Source organism: Pleurodeles waltl, chromosome 4_2, assembly GCF_031143425.1.
Source record: "Pleurodeles waltl isolate 20211129_DDA chromosome 4_2, aPleWal1.hap1.20221129, whole genome shotgun sequence".
Lineage (NCBI taxonomy): Eukaryota > Metazoa > Chordata > Amphibia > Caudata > Salamandridae > Pleurodeles > Pleurodeles waltl.
Genome location: NC_090443.1, coordinates 194,120,564 through 194,138,534, shown reverse-complemented (window position 1 = coordinate 194,138,534; position 17,971 = coordinate 194,120,564).

The window sequence follows — 17,971 nt, the reverse complement described above, 5'->3', positions numbered from 1 at the left end:
GGTACTGAGGTACCCAGGGTATTGGGGTTCCAGGAGATCCCTATGGGCTGCAGCATTTCTTTTGCCACCCATAGGGAGCTCTGACAATTCTTACACAGGCCTGCCACTGCAGCCTAAGTGAAAAAACGTCCACGTTATTTCACAGCCATTTACCACTGCACATAAGTAACTTATAAGTCACCTATAGGTCTAACCTTCACTTAGTGAAGGTTGGCTGCCAAGTTACTTAGTGTGTGGGCACCCTGGCACTAGCCAAGGTGCCCCCACATTGTTCAGGGCAAATTCCCCGGACTTTGTGAGTGCGGGGACACCATTGCATGCGTGCACTATACATAGGTCACTACCTATGTATAGCGTCACAATGGTAACTCCGAATATGGCCATGTAACATGTCTAAGATCATGGAATTATCACCCCAATACCATTCTGGTATTGGGGGGACAATTCCACGATCCCATGGGTCCCTAGCACAGAACCCGGGTACTGCCAAACTGCTTTTCCGGGGTCTCCAGTGCAGCTGCTGCTGCTGCCAACCCCTCAGACAGGTTTCTGCCCTCCTGGGGTCCAGGCAGCCCTGACCCAGGAAGGCAGAACAAAGGATTTCCTCTGAGAGAGGGTGTTACACCCTCTGCCTTTGGAAATAGGTGTGAAGGGCTGGGGAGTATTTAGCCTCCCCCAGCCTCTGGAAATGCTTTGATGGGCACAGATGGTGCCCATCTGTGCATAAGCCAGTCTACACCGGTTCAGGGATGCCCCAGCCCTGCTCTGCTGCGAAACTGGACAAAGGAAAGGGGAGGTGACAAGAGGTCCTCCAGTGTGTCCCAGACCTCTGCCATCTTGCATTTAGAGGTGCTGGGGGGCACACTGGATTGCTCTGAGTGGCCAGTGCCAGCAGGTGACATCAGAGGCTCCTTCTGATAGGCTCTTACCTCTCTTGGTAGCCAATCCTCCTTCCTTGGTAGCCAAACCTCCTTTTCTGGCTATTTAGGGTCTCTGCTTTGGGGAATTCTTCAGATAACGAATGCAAGAGCTCACCAGAGTTCCTCTGCATCTCCCTCTTCACCTTCTACCAAGGATCGACTGCTGACTGCTCCAGGACGCCTGCAAAACCGCAACAAAGTAGCAAGACGACTACCAGCAACATTGTAGCGCCTAATTCTGCCAGCTTTCTCGACTGTTTCCTGGTGGTGCATGCTCTGGGGGTAGCCTGCCTTCACCCTGCACCAGAAGGTCTGAAGAAATTTCCTGTGGGTCGACGGAATCTTCCCCCTGCTAACGCAGGCACCAAAAGACTGCATCACTAGTCCTCTGGGTCCCCTTTCATCCTGACGAGCGTGGTCCCTGGAACACAGCAACTCTGTCCAAGTGGCTCCCACAGTCCAGTGACTCTTCAGTCCAAGTTTGGTGGAGGTAAGTCTTTGCCTCCCCACGCTAGACTGCAAAGCTGTGTACCACGTGATTTGCAGCTTCTCCGGCTCCTGTGCACTCTTCCAGGATTTCCTTTGTGCCCAGCCTAGCCTGGGTCCCCAGCACTCCGTCCTGCAGTGCACAACCTTCTGAGTTGTCCTCTGACGTCGTGGAACCCCCTTTTGTAACTTCGCATGGACTCCGGTTCACTTCTCTTCTAAGTGCCTGTTGGGGTACGCCTGCTTCTGTGAGGGCTCTCTGAGTTGCTGAGTGCCCCCTCTGTCTCCTCCTCCAAAAGGCGACATCCTGGTCCTTCCTGGTCCTCAGCAGCACCCAAAAACCTTTACCGCGACCCTTGCAGCTAGCAAGGCTGGTTTGCGGTATTTCTGCGTGGGAATACCTCTGCACGCTTCATCGCGACTTGTGACCTCCGTATTCCAAAGGAGAAGTACCTAGTCCTCTTCTTTCTTGCAGAACTCCAAGCTTCTTCAAACCGGAGGCAGCTTCCTTGCACTTTCATCCGGGGTTTCCTGGGCTCCTGCCCCCCCGGACACTGTCGCGACTATTGGACTTGGTCCCCTTGCCTTGCAAGTCTTCAGGTCCGGAAGTCCGTTGTCAGTGCACTGCTGGTGTTTGTTGTTCTTGCAGAATCCCCATATCATGACTATTATGCTCTCTGGGGGTAGTAGGTGCACTTTACTCCTACTTTTCAGGGTCTTGGGGTGGGGTATTTTGGTAACCCTCATTGTTTTGTTACAGTCCCAGCGACCCTCTACAAGCTCACATAGGTCTGGGGTCCAATCGTGATTCGCATTCCACTTTTGGAGTATATGGTTTGTGTTGCCCCTATACCTATGCTTGCCTATTGCAACCTATTGAAATTCGACACTGTTTGCATTACTTTTCTTGCTCTTACTTACGTAATTTTGGTTTGTGTACATATAACGTGTGTATATTACTTACCTTCTTACTGAGGGTACTCACTGAGATACTTTTGGCATATTGGGGGTCATTACAACATTGGCGGTAAAAGCTGCTTACCGCCGTACAGAAGACCGCCAACACACCGCGGTGACCGTGGAAATCCGCCATAGCTATTATGACCCACATCCCGAAATCTGACAAAATTCAGACACCCACACAAGTCCGCCACACCAAAGGTCAGTGATAAACTGGTGAAAACAAAACCTCCACCATCACGCCAACAGAAATACGCCCATGCTATCACGACCCACGAATCCACGCGGCGGTCTTTCAACCGCGGCATTCCATTGGCGGTACACACTGCCGCGCTCAAAATACACACACATCTCCAAAACACCACCACATTGGACAATTCAAAATACACACACCTGAGACACATACACACATCACACCCACACACTCAATACTATATAAAACACAAACCCCTACGACAACAATTGAGAACGAAGCACAGAGAAAGACACCACCATCCACAAACTAGCAGCCACAGACACTCAACACCATCACCCACACAACTTCCACGCACAAAACACCACACACCACTACATATCACATCACTTATCATCACATACACCACCCCACACATCACCTACACCACCCCATGGCACGGCAAAGACACCCCAGGTTCTCTGAGGAGGAGCTCAGGGTCATGGTGGAGGAAATCGTACGGGTAGAGCCACAGCTATTTGGCTCACAGGTGCAGCACACCTCCATAGCTAGGAAGATGGAGCTATGGCAAAGAATAATCGACAGGGTCAACGCAGTGGGACAGCACCCAAGAAATCGGGACGACATCAGGAAGAGGTGGAATGACCTACGGGGGAAGGTGCGTTCCGTGGTCTCCAGACACAACATTGCGGTACAGCGGACTGGCGGCGGACCCCCACCTCCTCCCCCACAACTAACAACATGGGAGGAGCAGGTTTTGGCGATTCTGCTTCCTGAGGGCCTCGCAGGAGTCGGTGGAGGAATGGACTCTGGTAAGTCAAATCTTAACTATCATATCCCCCACCCTACCTGCATGCTATCACAGACCCCCACCCTCGCCCCCACCCCTATCACTCCAACTCCTCACAAATGTACCAATATCGCAAACCACCCATCCCAACACCAAGCCCTGCATGCAAAAACAAAGCATGGGCACCCATCACTAAAGCATGCCCACTGCACATACCCATAACACCCCCCTCAACCATCATCACAAAAGCCCACACACAGGAATGCTAGCACTAGGGTATACGCTCACCCACCCATTGCACACCATGAAACACACAGATGCAATAATCATGCCTTTACACCCCTGCAGGACCACTACCCAACGTCACCAGACAGGAGGGTCCAGACATCTCCACCCCACCCACAGAAGAAGCCCACAGTGATGACAGCAGCTCTGTCCACCTGAATCTAGATGACCAGCCCGGACCATTGTGGGCCTCTTGACAGTCGGTTCCCCTCACACAGGCACAGCCCACCACACACCTTCCACCCTCTGGTAACACCAGCATAGCACACACCTAGTGGGCCCATACCTCCGTCCCCAGGACACGTCAATCAGCTGTGTGTCCACCACTACAGGGAACCCAGGATAACCCACCACACCAACAACAACAGGGACCTGGGGGCAGTGGCAGTGGACACACGGTCCAGGGGATGGAGGCACAGGAACACAGGGGAACTGGGAGGGCTGCCGTGCGACAGGGGGCGGACAGGCCTAGGGAACCGACTCTCCACAAGGCCCTCTCCAACATTTTGGGAGCCTACCACCATTCCCAGGAGACAATGGCAACGGTACTGGCCAAGTTTCAGGAGACCCAGCGGCTGCAGGAGGAACAGTATTTGGGCTTCAGGGAGGAACTCAGAACCATCAGCACTGCCCTGGGCACCATCGTAGGGGTGCTGAAGGAGATACTGAACACCAGGATGGACACTGTGGCACTCCAAGGTGCCCCTGACACTAGCCTGGACGATGAACTGCCCACCACCTCCGCCGGCGCTAGTGGACAGGAGGCACCGCCACAGGACCACCACACCAGCACCCCCCCCTGCAGACGGAGAACCACCCCGCAAGCGATCCCTGAGAACCAGGAACAAGACAGAGCACGATGCCAAGACCCTCCGCCAAGAAATAAGACCACCCTGATTGTCATCCTGCTGTCCCACTTTGTAACCCTGTCCATATTGGAACTGCCCCAGCTCCACTTCCTATACGCATATGGGCAATGCACCTGTGAGACTAATAGACTGGACTCTGCCATGGACATTCCTCCACCATCACCCCTCACCATTTTACAACCCCACTCCAATATTTAGCAGTGCAATAAACACCCTTGAAGCACAAAACAACCTGGAGTCAGTTTGTGATTTTGAAAAGGTGTATTAGCAATGACAGTGACAAAATGCGTTCTCAAATGTAATGTCAACATACCTATGTCACACAGCTCAAGTCCATGAGGAATCTAAGCAGATGACACACGTTGGAAACCACACCTGTGAAACCGTAATGGAAATGTACAACTCAGTTACCATATACTAGTTGAAATCGACAGACAGGATAGAGGTAGAAGTGTGAAAGTACTTGTAGTAGGCAGGAATGTATTCTCACCTGTGTGTCACTGGAAATTTTGCTGGATAACTGAGTCCCTGTTGTCAATGTCTTCTTCCTCTGCTTCCTCCTCATCACTGTCCACAGGCTCCACAGCTGCCACAACACCATCATCTGGACCATCCTCCTGCAGAAAAGGCAACTGTCGTCGCGAAGCCAAATTGTGAAGCATACAGCAGGCCACGATGATCTGGCACACCTTCCTTGGTGAGTAGAATAGGGAACCACCTGTGATATGGAGGCACCTGAACCTGGCCTTCAGGTGCGTTCGATCACCCTCCTAGTCCGCCCATGGGCCTCATTGTAGCGTTCCTCTGCCCTGGTCCTGGGATTCCTCACTGGGGTCAGTAGCCATGACAGGTTGGGGTAACCAGAGTCCCCTAATAGCCACACACGGTGCCTCTGGAGTTGACCCATCACATAAGGGATGCTGCTATTCCGCAGGATGTAGGCGTCATGCACGGAGCCAGGGAACATAGCATTTAGCTGGGAGATGTGCTGGTCTGCCAAACATACCATCTGTACATTCATCAAATGATAACTCTTCCGGTTCCTGTACACCTGTTCACTCCTGTGGGGGGGGGGACCAGAGCTACATGGGTCCCATCAATGTCACCTATGATGTTGGGGATATGTCCATGGGCATAGAAGTCACCTTTCACTGTAGGCTAATCCTCCACCTGAGGGAAAACGATGTAGCTCCGCATGTGTTCAGCAGGGCAGACAACACTCTGGACAACACGTTGGAAAACATAGGCTGGGACATCCCTTGCCATGGCCACTGTTGTTTGAAATGACCCACTTGCAAGGGAATGGAGCACTGATAGCACCTGCACTTGAGGGGGGATTCCTGTGGGATGGCAGATTGCTGACATCAGGTCAGGCTCCAACTGGGCACACAGTTCCTGGATTGTGGCACGGTCAAACCTGTAGGTGATGATTAAATGTCGCTCCTCCATTGTCAACAGGTCCACCAGCGGTCGGAACACCGAAGGATTCCGCCATCTCCTCACATGTCCCAGCGGACGGTGCCTAGGAAGGACAACAGCGACCACAGAGTCAAACAACTCAGAGGTATGTACCCACAGTCTACACAGAAAACAAATCATAATCCAAAAAGTTGCCAGTATGTGTGTTGAGTCTAGGCCTAGGTATGTGTGACACACTTAAAAATGAAACCATGTGGGCCCCTGAAATGGCGGCTGCCTGACCTCTAAACTGGGACAATGGGATGTGAGGTAACTGCGCTGGCGTTGTACACCGTCGCGGTAGGCGGTCGAAGACCGCGGCACAATGCTGCATTGGTTAACATTGGACCCTATCGGTCCCAGGAGCCAATGACGAAGTGTGCCGGCGGTGATGGTATGCACCGGCGGGGACGTGACCGCCATTTTCTATCTGTTCAATCACTCAATTTCTGATCTTCGACAGGAGAGGATCTACACTGCAAGTGCTGCTATGACCTCGGTCTGGAAGAGACAATGGCTTGTGCGTCTGGGGAAAGGGCCCCTGCCTTCACTGCACAGGAGTTGGAGAAGCTCGTGGACGGGGTCCTCCCCCAGTACACGCCACTCTACGGTCCTCCAGACCAACAGGTAAGTACACAGGGAGCACGTTGTATGGGCTATGCCTGAGTGGAGAGGGCTGGTTGTAAGAATGAAGGGGGCACAGTTCTGCGTGAATGAAGGACTGTGAATACATGTGCCACATGGCAAGGGTAGGGATGTGGGCCACTCACTTCGACGGTGCAGTTGCTAATGACTTCTCTTCTTCCCCTGTACATTTCATTTAGGTCAGCGCCCACCAGAAGAAGGATATTTGGCGTGCCATCGCCAAGGACGTCCGGATCCTGGGGGTCCACCACAGACGGAGCTCCCACTGCCGTAAAAGATGGGAGGACATTCACCGCTGGAGCAAGAAGATGGCGGAGGCTCCGCTGGGGATGGCCTCCCAACGTGGGAGGGGTGCCCGTCGCACCATGACCCCCCTGATGTTCCGGATCCTGGCGGTGGCCTACCCTGAGTTGGATGGGCGCTTGAGGGCATCACAGCAGACACAAGGGGGTGAGTACAACATCATTCTGCGGACTTTGCGCGCAGTGAAGGTGTCTGGGTGGGGGAGGAGGGCTGTGGGTTCCCTTAGGCCAGGGCGAGTTCCGTAGGCTAGGCCCCTCCGTAATGCAGGCCATGTGGCACTCCACCCCACCTCTGTGGAGTGCCAAGTACAGGTCTACATGCCCCTGTGTCATCTATGTGTGCAGATGTCGACCATAGCCATGTAGGCCATATCCCAGGAACTGCATCTTTAGAGCCCAACAGCGCGTGGCGTAGTGCAGGGGGCTGCTGTGTCTATATTGTCTGCCAACGGTAGTGATAAGCCATGCACTCAACCTTCCTTTCTTCTGTCGTCCCCCCCCTTTTTGTGGTCTCCCTGTTCTTGTGTGCATCAGCATCATCAGGCGGAGGTACAGTGGCAACGGAGCACGAGGGAGCTGCATCCCACATGGCCATGGAGGGCCACACCACAGACTCTGAATACACCAGTGGGACTTAGGGCGAGGGGAGCTTCACGGCGGTCACAGGATCTCTAACGAGCGACACGGACTCGTCCTCAGATGGGAGCTCCCTTGTGGTGGCGGCAAAATCTGTGCCCCCCACTTCTACAGGTACAGCCGCCACCCCCCCCTACCAGCACCACCCTCCCAGCAGCCCCTCAGCCTTCTCCCCGTGCCCGCTCACCCAGGAGGGTGGGCATCACCTTCGCCCCAGGCACCTCAGCCCCTGCCCCTGTCACCCCTGCTGCCCTCAGTGAGGAGGCCATTGACCTCCTCAGGTCACTCACTGTTGGGCAGTCTACCATTGTGAATGCCATCCAGGGTGTAGAAAGGGAATTGCAACACACAAATGCATTCCTGGAGGGCATTCATTCTGGTCAGGCTGCCCTTCATCGAACCCTGCAAACTCTGGCCTCAGCACTGATGGCAGCCATTGTCCCTGTGTCTAGCCCCACCCCCTCCAACTTCCTCCACCCAGACCCAATTTCCTGTACCCCAGCCTATCCCAAGCAAACCATCAGATCAGCATGCACACACCTCACCACACAAGGGAAGCTCAGGCAAACATAAGCACCACACATCCCACAGGCACTCACGCAAGCATCACACACATACAGACACACCAACATCCACTGCCTCCACTGTGTCCCCCTCCTCGTCTCCCTCCTCCCTCCCAGTCTCGTCTACACTCTCACCTGCATGCACTACCTCAACAGCCACTAGGTCCCGCACCAGCTCACCCACTACCATACCCCGCTCACGTGCAGTCACCACCCCCACTACCATTTACACATCCCCTGCGTCCTCTCCCAGTGTGTCTGTGACGCCCCCTCCCAGAGTACACAAACGCAGGCACACACCCACCCAACATACATCCACCTCACGACAGCCTCCAGCGCATGCACCTGCACCCAAATCCACAAAAGTTACACCTCCTACAACCACATCCTCTTCCTCCACTCCCAGACCCCCTCCAGCTACCCATCCCAGTGTTCCTAAGAAACTTTTCCTGTCCAAGCTTGACCTCTTTCCCACCCCTCCCTCCAATTCATAGGTCCCGTACTAGCACCTCAGACAAAAAATCTCAAGGACCAGTGGTGCCTGTTGTTAGAGGTATGTGGAGTGCACCGGGCACCAGGGCAGCCAGGGTGACACGGAGCCACAGCACAGCCAGTCCCCCCTCTGTGAAGCACCAGAAGTTGGACCGTGCCCGGCGGGAGGGGGGGAAGACTCCAGCCAGCAAAGCCGCTCACAAGGGTCCCAGGGGGAGTGTCCACTCAGCTGTGACTCCTCCCAAGGTGGGGAAGGGGCAGAAGAAATCGCCAAAGTCTGGGAGGAGCAGCACGGCGGATAAGACCGCCATCATACCCGCTGAACCAGGAGGCCACCGCCAGCCCAATCGTCAGTGGCCAGGAGGCCACCGCCAGAGTCAGTGCCCAGGAGGGCAGCCCAATCGTCACTGGCGAGGAGGCCACCGCCAGAGTCAGTGCCCAGGAGGGAAGCCCGATCGTCAGTGGCCAGGAGGCCACCGCCAGAGTCAGTGCCCAGGAGGGCAGCCCGATCGTCAGTGGCCAGGAGGGCAGCCCGATCGTCAGTGGCCAGGAGGCCACCGCCAGAGTCAGTGCCCAGGAGGGCAGCCCGATCGTCAGTGGCCAGGAGGCCACCGCCAGAGTCAGTGGCCAGGAGGCCACCGCCAGAGTCAGTGCCCAGGAGGGCAGCCCAATCGTTAGTGGCCAGGAGGCCACTGCCAGAGTCAGTGCCCTGGAGGGCAGCCCGATTGTCAGTGGCCAGGAGGCCACCGCCAGAGTCAGTGCCCAGGAGGGCAGCCCGATTGTCAGTGGCCAGGAGGCCACCGCCAGAGTCAGTGCCCAGGAGGCCACTGCCAGCCACAGCCCAGCTGCCCTGGAGAGCCCAGGCAGCCACAGCCCAGCTGCCCAATGAAGGACCGCCAGCCCCAGCCCAGCTGGGCAATGAAGGACCACCATGGCAAGCACCGCTGAACAGGGCAAGCACCACTGAACAGGTCAGAAACTGCAAACTCAAGCACCGCTGAACAGGGCAAAGACCGCCATGGCAAGCTCTGCTGAACAGGGCGAGCACCGCTGAACAGGGCAAAGACCGCCATTGCAAGCACTGCTGAACAGGTCAGAAACTGCAAACTCAAGCACAGCTGAACAGGGCAAAGACCGCCATGGCAAGCACCGCTGAACAGGGAAAAGACCGCCATGGCAAGCACCGCTGAACAGGGCATGCACCGCTGAACAGGCAAGCACCGCCGAACAGGGCAAGGACCACCAACTCAAGCACCGCTAGCCCATGAGCGGCAGGGGCAGTGACGCAACTGGGACTGTCACGGGGTGAGTGATGCACTCTGGGCACCAGTCCCCCTCCAGAACCAGTGGAGACATGCATCCACTCCGTCTGTCCTGCACAGGATGAAGCACTCTGGGCACCAGTCCCCTTCCAGAACCAGTGGAGACATGCATCCACTCCATCTGTCCTGCACAGGATGAAGCACTCTGGGCACCAGTCCCCCTCCAGAACCAGTGGAGACATGCATCCACTCCGTCTGTCCTGCACAGGATGAAGCACTCTGGGCACCAGTCCCCCTCCAGAACCAGTGGAGACTGTTATCCACTTGAGAGACTGTGGCTTTGCACTCCCCAAGATGGTACAGTGGGCAAACCACCAACTGTAGAGACTTGAGAGACTGTGGCTTTGCACTGCCCAGGATGGTACAGTGGGCAAACCACCCTCTGTAGAGACTTGAGAGACTGTGGCTTTGCACTCCCCAGGATGGTACAGTGGACAACCCACCCACTGTAGAGACTTGAGAGACTGTGGTTTTGCACTCCCCAGGATACATCAATGGGCATGGAGCCCCCTCGTGGATCTGGTGTGGTGCACTCATCCGGCTGAGGTGCCCCTCCCTTCCCTTCCCCCTGAGGTGCCTGTTGTATTTGTATCTGATGCCCCAGCAGTGTTCTCTCCGTTTTGATCAGGTATCTGTTGTGGGCCTCGCCCATGCATTTTGGGCCCAGTGGTCCACGGACAATGACATGTGCATTACCTGCACTACTAATCGTGGTGTATATTTTGTTGAATGTGTGTATATATATATATATATATATATATATATATATATATATATATATATATATATATATGTAGATATTTGGTTACTGTATTTTGATATATTACAATGGTTCCACTCATTTCCTTTGGTCTTTGCATTCTTCCGGGAGGGTTTGGGGTTGTTACTGTAATGTTTGGATATGCATTGGTGTGTGTGTTGTAGTGGGTGAGGGTCGGGTGGGGGTGTTGCGTGTGTGTGTCCCTGTCTTTTGCCTCCCCCTCCCCTACGTCGTAGGTGCAGTACTCACCGTTGTCTTCGCCGCCGGCTTTGATGATCGTCGTATAGGAGCAGGAAGACTAGTGCAGGAAGAATATGGAGTTCAGGCTCCATGGTGCCCTCCTTCCTCGTGGAGTGTGTAGAGGTGAGCGTTTTCCCTTTGAAATGGCTGTTTCCACCATGTTTTTATCCGTGGTGAATCCGCCCCGGAGAAGGTGGCGGATTGGTAGGTTGTGATACTGTGGGCGGTACTTTGTCTCCCGCCTGTCTGTTGGCGGCGTCCACCGCGCTGTTTGTCCGTACCGCTGTGGCAGTCGGAGCGTTAAAGTGGCTGTCTTTGTTGGCGGTTTCCGCCACGGTCATAATTCCCATTTTTTTACCGCCGGCCTGTTGGCGGTCTTAACGCCGCTTTAACACCGTCCGCCAGGGTTGTAATGACCATCATTGTCATAAAAATAAAGTACCTTTATTTTTAGTACTTCTGTGTATTGTGTTTTCTTATGATATTGTGCATATGATATAAGTGGTATAGTAGGAGCTTTGCATGTCTCCTAGTTCAGCCTAAGCTGCTTTGCCATAGCTACCTTTTATCAGTCTAAACTGCTAGAAACACCTCTTCTCTACTAATAAGGGATAACTGGACCTGGCACAGGGTGTAAGTACCTCTGGTACCCACTACAAGCCAGGCCAGCCTCCTACACCCCCCTCGGCAAGTGTAGTGTGTAGAGGGGCGCTGGGATTGTAAGAAAACACCAAGGGTAAGTAAAATACCCACCCAGGAAAGCAGGAATAAAATACTGCATATTTCCTCAGGACACACTACAACTCATGATAAGAGTTATTGCAAGAACCAAGCAAGACTGCAATCAACAAATGGTGTATTCCTAGACCTGAAGAACTGAGACGAGACCAAGTCCAGAAGTCGCAGAAGATTCCAGGAAGGACAGGAGCCCCTGCAACCTAAAAGATGGTGCAAAAGAGGATTCTCCAGTTAGAAGAAGTCTACAGAAGAGCACCAAAGAAGATGGCTGGGGGTTACTGTGTGGTGCATAAGATGTCCCACGTGGAGATGTTGGATGCAGGCTGTTTGCATCACTGGATTCATCCAACAAGCCTTGGTTCAGGGAAGGTCGCAGTTTGCGTCAAAATGGCACTGCCTGGACCCAGGAGCGACCTGGGGGCCTCAACTCAGACTAAGGAGGAAGAGGGGGCTCCCAACACTGGAGCAAGCCCACAGATGACCAGGCTGCACCCGCAGGAGTCCCAGGACACAGGGACAAAGGAGATCCAAAATGCAGTTGGTACAGCACAAAAAAAGAAGATCCCACGCCGCCGGAGAACAACTCAGCAAGTTGTGCGTCGCAGGATGGAGTGCTGGGGACCTGGGCTACACTCTGCACAAGGCATTCTTGGAAGAAGTGCACAGAAGCCCAAGGAGCTGGAGATGACGGGGTGCACAGGGGTACTGTCGCAAACCGGGAAGGCAAGCTCTTACCTCCACCAAACTTGGACAGCTGGACCTTAGGAAAGTCTGGGTAGTGTTGGTCCACCACCTGTGTTCCAGGGAGCACGCTCGTCGTCAGAAGAGGAGTACGAGAGAACCAGGGAAGTGACTCTGTCACTCCACAGAAGATTCCTTTGGTTCTTCTGGTGCAGGGTGAAGACAGGGTGTCCTCAGAGAGTGCACACCTTGGAAACTGTTCCAAATGGTGGCTGGAGCTGAAGTTGCAGGTCACAGGAGTCGTCCTGGATACTTTGTTGCAGTTACAGCGGTGCCTGGAGCACTCTGCTTTTGATCCGACGATCAGAAGCTTAAGCAGAGGATGCAGAGGATTCCTGGAGGAGTCTTGCAAGCTGAATCCAAAGAGACACCCACAGGGGAGACCCCTAATTAGCCCTGAGAGGGGGATTGGCTAGCTACCCAGGTATGCACCTATCGGGAGGGGTCTCTGACATCACCTGCTGGCACTGGCCACTCAGAGATCTCTAGAATGTCCCCACACCTTGGAAAACGAAATGCCTAACATCAGGGACACACTGAAGGACCTTTGGGCCCTCCCCTTTCCTTTGTCAAATTTCACGCCAGAGCAGGAACTGAGGGTCCCTGAACGGGTGTAGACTGGCTTATGCAAAGAGGGCACCATCTGTGCCCTTCAAAGCATTTTCAGAGGCTCTGAGAGGCTACCCCTCCCAAGCCTGTAACACCCATTTCCAAATTGAGAGGGGGTAAAACCCTCCTCCCAAAGGAAATGCATTGTTCTGCCTTCCTGGGACTGAGCTGCTCATACCCCAGGAGGGCAGAAACTTGTGAGGTGGCAGCAGCTATAGCTGCAATGCAAGCCTCAGAGAGCTGGTATGGCAGTACTTGGGATCCATGGTGGAGCCCCCAGGAGGCATGGGATTGCCCCCCCATACCATATTTGGAATGGGGGGACAATTCCATGATCGTAGACACCTCACATGGCCATATTCGGTGTTACCATTGTGAAGCTGTAGGAAAGTACCATCTTGCCTGGCAAGTTACCCTCATTTTTTCACTGTATGTATGTTGTTTGAGCCCTTGTGTCACTGGGACCCTGCTAGGCAGGACCCCAGTGCTAATAGTATGTGCCCTGTATGTGTTCCCTTTGTGGTGCCTAACTGTATCACTGAGGCTCTGCTAACCAGAACCTCAGTGTTTATGCTCTCTCTGCTTTCTACATTTCTCACTGCAGGCTAGTGACTAAATCTACCAATTCTCATTGGCACACTGGTACACCCATATAATTCCCTTGTATATGGTACTTAGGTACCCAGGGTATTGGGGTTCCAGGAGATCCCTATGGGCTGCAGCATTTCTTTTGCCACCCATAAGGGCTCAGACAATTCTTACACAGGCCTGTCACTGCAGCCTGAGTGAAATAACGTCCATGTTATTTCACAGCCATTTTTCACTGCACATAAGTAACTTATAAGTCACCTATATATCTTACCCTCACTTGGTAAAGGTTGGGTGCCAAGTTACTTGGTGTGTGGGCAGCCTGGCACGAGCCAAGGTGCCCCCACATGGTTCAGGGCAATTTCCCCAGACTTTGTGAGTGCAGGGACACCATTACACGTGTGCACTATCCTTAGGTCACTACATATGTATAGCGTCACAATGGTAACTCCGAACATGGCCATGTAACATGTCTAAGATCATGGAATTGTCACCCCAATACCATTCTGGTCTTGGGGGGACAATTCCATGACCCCCCGGGTCTCTAGCACAGAACCCGGGTACTGCCAAACTGCCTTTCCGGAGCTTCCACTGCAGCTGCTGCTGCTGCCAACCCCTGAGACAGGATTCTGCCCTCCTGGGGTCTTGGCAGCTTCTGCCAGGAAGGCAGGACAAAGAATTCACTCTGAGAGAGGGTGTTACACCCTCTCCCTTTGGAAATAGTGTGAAGGGCTGGGGAGGAGTAGCCTCCTCCAGCCTCTGGAAATGCTTTGATGGGCACAGATGGTGCCCATCTCTGCATAAGCCAGTCTACACCGGTTCAGGGATCCCCCAGTCCTGCTCTGGCACGAAACTGGACAAAGGAAAGGGGAGTGACCACTCCCCTGACCAGTACCTCCCAGGAGAGGTGCCCAGAGCTCCTCCAGTGTGTCCCAGACCTCTGCCATCTTGGAAACAGAGGTGTGGGGGGCACACTGGACTGCTCTGAGTGGCCAGTGCCAGCATATGACGTCAGAGGCCCCTCTGATAGGCTCTTACCTCTCTTGGTAGCCAATCCTCCTTTCTTGGTAGCCAAACCTCCTTTTCTGGCTATTTAGGGTCTCTCCTCTGGGGTATTCTTCAGATAACGAATGCAAGAGTTCACCAGAGTTCCTCTGCGCTTCCCTCTTCGACTTCTGCCAAGGATCGACCGCTGACTGCTCCAGGACGCCTGCAAAACCGCGAAGTAGCAAGACGACTACCAGCAACATTGTAGCACCTCATCCTGCCGGCTTTCTCAACTGTTTCCTGGTGGTGCATGCTCTGGGGGCTGTCTGCCTTCACCCTGCACTGGAAGCCAAGAAGAAATCTCCCGTGGGTCGACGGAATCTTCCCCCTGCTAACGCAGGCACCAAAAGACTGCATCACCGGTCCTCTGGGTCCCCTCTCATCCTGACGAGCGTGGTCCCTGGAACACAGGAACTCTATCCAAGTGACTCCCACAGTCCAGTGATCCTTCAGTCCAAGTCTGGTGGAGGTAGGTCCTTGCCTCCCCACGCTAGACTGCAAACCTGTGTACTGCGTGATTTGCAGCTGCTCTGGCTTCTGTGCGCTTCTTCAAGGATTCCTTTGTGCACAGCCTAGCCTGGGTCCCCAGCACTCCGTCCTGCAGTGCTCAACCCTCTGAGTTGGACTCCGATGTCGTGGGACCCTCCTTTCTGACTCTGCGTGGACTCCGGTTCACAAATCTTCTAAGTGCCTGGTCTGGTACTTCTGCGGGTGCTGCCTGCTTCTGTGGGGGCTCTCTGAGTTGCTGAGCGCCCATTCTGTCTCCTTCTCCAAGGGGCGACATTCTGGTCCTTCATGGTCCCCAGCAGCACCCAAAAACCTCTACTATGACCCTTGCAGCTAGCAAGGCTTGTTTTTGGTCTTTCTGCTTGGAAACACCTCTGCAACATCCAGCACGCCGTGGGACATCTTTCATCCATAGGAGAAGTTCCTAGCTCTCTTCGTTGTTGCAGAATCCTAGGCTTCTTCCATCCATAGGCAGCCTTCTTGCACCTTCATCCGGGGTTTCCTGGGCTCCTGCCTCCCCTGGACACTATCGTGACTCTTGGACTTGGTCCCCTTGCCTTGCAGGTCCTCAGGTCCAGGAATCCGTCTTCAGTGTTTTGCTGGTGTTTGTGGTTCTTGCAGAATCCCCCTATCACGACTATTGTGTCCTATTTGGGTAGTAGGTGTATTTTACTCCTACTTTCCAGGGTCTTGGGGTGGGGTATCTTGGACACCCTGACTGTTTTCTTACAGTCCCATCGACCCTCTACAAGCTCCCATAGGTCTGGAGTCCATTCGTGATTCGCATTCCACTTTTGGAGCTATGGTTTGTGTTGCCCCTAGACCTATGTTCACCTATTGCATCCTATTGTAATTCTACACTGTTTGCATTACTTTTCTTACTATTACTTACCTGTTTTGGGTTTGTGTACATATAACTTGTTTATATTACTTACCTTCTTACTGAGGGTACTCACTGAGATACTTTTGGCATATTGTCATAAAAATAAAGTACCTTTATTTTTAGTAACTCTGTGTATTGTGTTTTCTTATGATATTGAGATATAATATATAAGTGGTATAGTAGGAGCTTTGCATGTCTCCTAGTTCAACTTAAGCTGCTTTGCCATAGCTACCTTCTGGAGTTCTGATTAGCAGAACTTCAGTGACACAGTTAAGCACTACTGACAATACACACATTAGGCCACAAACTATGAGCACTGGGGTCCTGGCTAGCAGGATCCAGTGCGACAGGCAAAATATACTGACAAACAGGAAGAAATTGTGGGTAACATATCAAGAAATATGGTACTTTCCTACAGGGGGATATAACACCTGCGCATGAGGGATGAGGGGGGACAGGCCAGAGGTATCAAACCAGTGAGGCAGGGTCTCCACACCCCAAGTATGTTTGCTGCAGCATCGCAGTGAATAATCCTAGGGGGACTCACAAGCATGTCCTCAACTGCCCTTAGTCTGCACATTAGGCAGCGAGTCCTCAGCAGAAAACTGTCCCAGCCATCTGGGAGATTCCATCGATGGGAAAGGAGAGACAGGTGAGGCCCTCATCCTCTCAAACCCGCATTGACAAATTCACCATCCCAACTGGGGCACAGGGTGGAAACACCAAGGACAACTCAAACCCTGCTAGCAGGAACACTGATAAGATTTTACAGGCCATTCAGTCTTCACAGGCAGCAGTTGAACATAAGATCAGGGAGGTAAGAGTAGACATGGCTCTAATATGACAGGACCTAAAAAATGTCACAACGTGTATCACTGAAGCAGAGGTTTGCGTCTCCTCAGTGGAAGACGAGGTTTGAGACTTAAAGACCAAGGTGAATCGTCTACTCACTCACACTGACGAACTACAACAGCATGCAGAAGATGCAGAGAATTGGTCGAGACACAACAATTTGTGCTTCATCAGTCTCTCGGAGGGAGCTGAGGGTTTCCTGTCCTGGCAACTTCCTTGAGACGTTGCTCAAGTCATGGGTACCTTCTGATAAACTATTCTCATTGTTTACCGTGGAATGAGCCCACAGAGTGCTCTCCGGCAAACCCCCCTTCCCCCGGGTGAACCTCCTAGGGCGCTGATCACCCGATTCCTCAACGTTCGAGACCGCAGTTCATGGTGTGCATTTCTAAAACTCAAAGATCCTAATCTTCCCAGATTACTCTTGTGAAGTTCAGGCGATGCTCCTATCAACAAGTTAAACAAACACTGAGAGCACTACACCTGCAATACATGTGCCTTTTTCCGGCCCGCCTTAAGGTCCTACATTCCGGCAAGGCCCATTTCTTCGACACCTCTAGGTCTGCATGGGAATGGGAGCTGGAGAAGCAACTGCGTGCCTGTGGCATCTGGGGATAGGGGCGCCCGACCTTATCCATCATCCACCCGATCTCGCCGCGGGAGACAAAAGACCCCACAAGCTGCACAATCCCCTAGATCTGAGTCTCGAGGCCCACCAACTTCTCAACATGCTGATGCCCCCTGCGGTCCACCATGTTCGGATACCCTGCCTGGGGGGGGGTGGAGACAGAGTCAAATACCAGTAATCTAACTGATCACAGTGGAGCGGTGTGGTGGGTGGACGGGCTATTCAACATGGCAGCCATGAGATCCTGCTTCTTGGAGGGGTCCACCACTCCATACCATCTCATTTTTCTTTCCTTTTGGGTTATTGTTGGGAAATTATTAAAGGGTGACATGCTTCTTCAGTTGGAACTGGAAGTATGGGGAGCGGGGGTGCTGAGGGATGTTGATCATAGTTCATTAATATTTTGGAACTATTGTTTGTTTTATATGTTGATATCACACAAGAGTCATGTATAGAT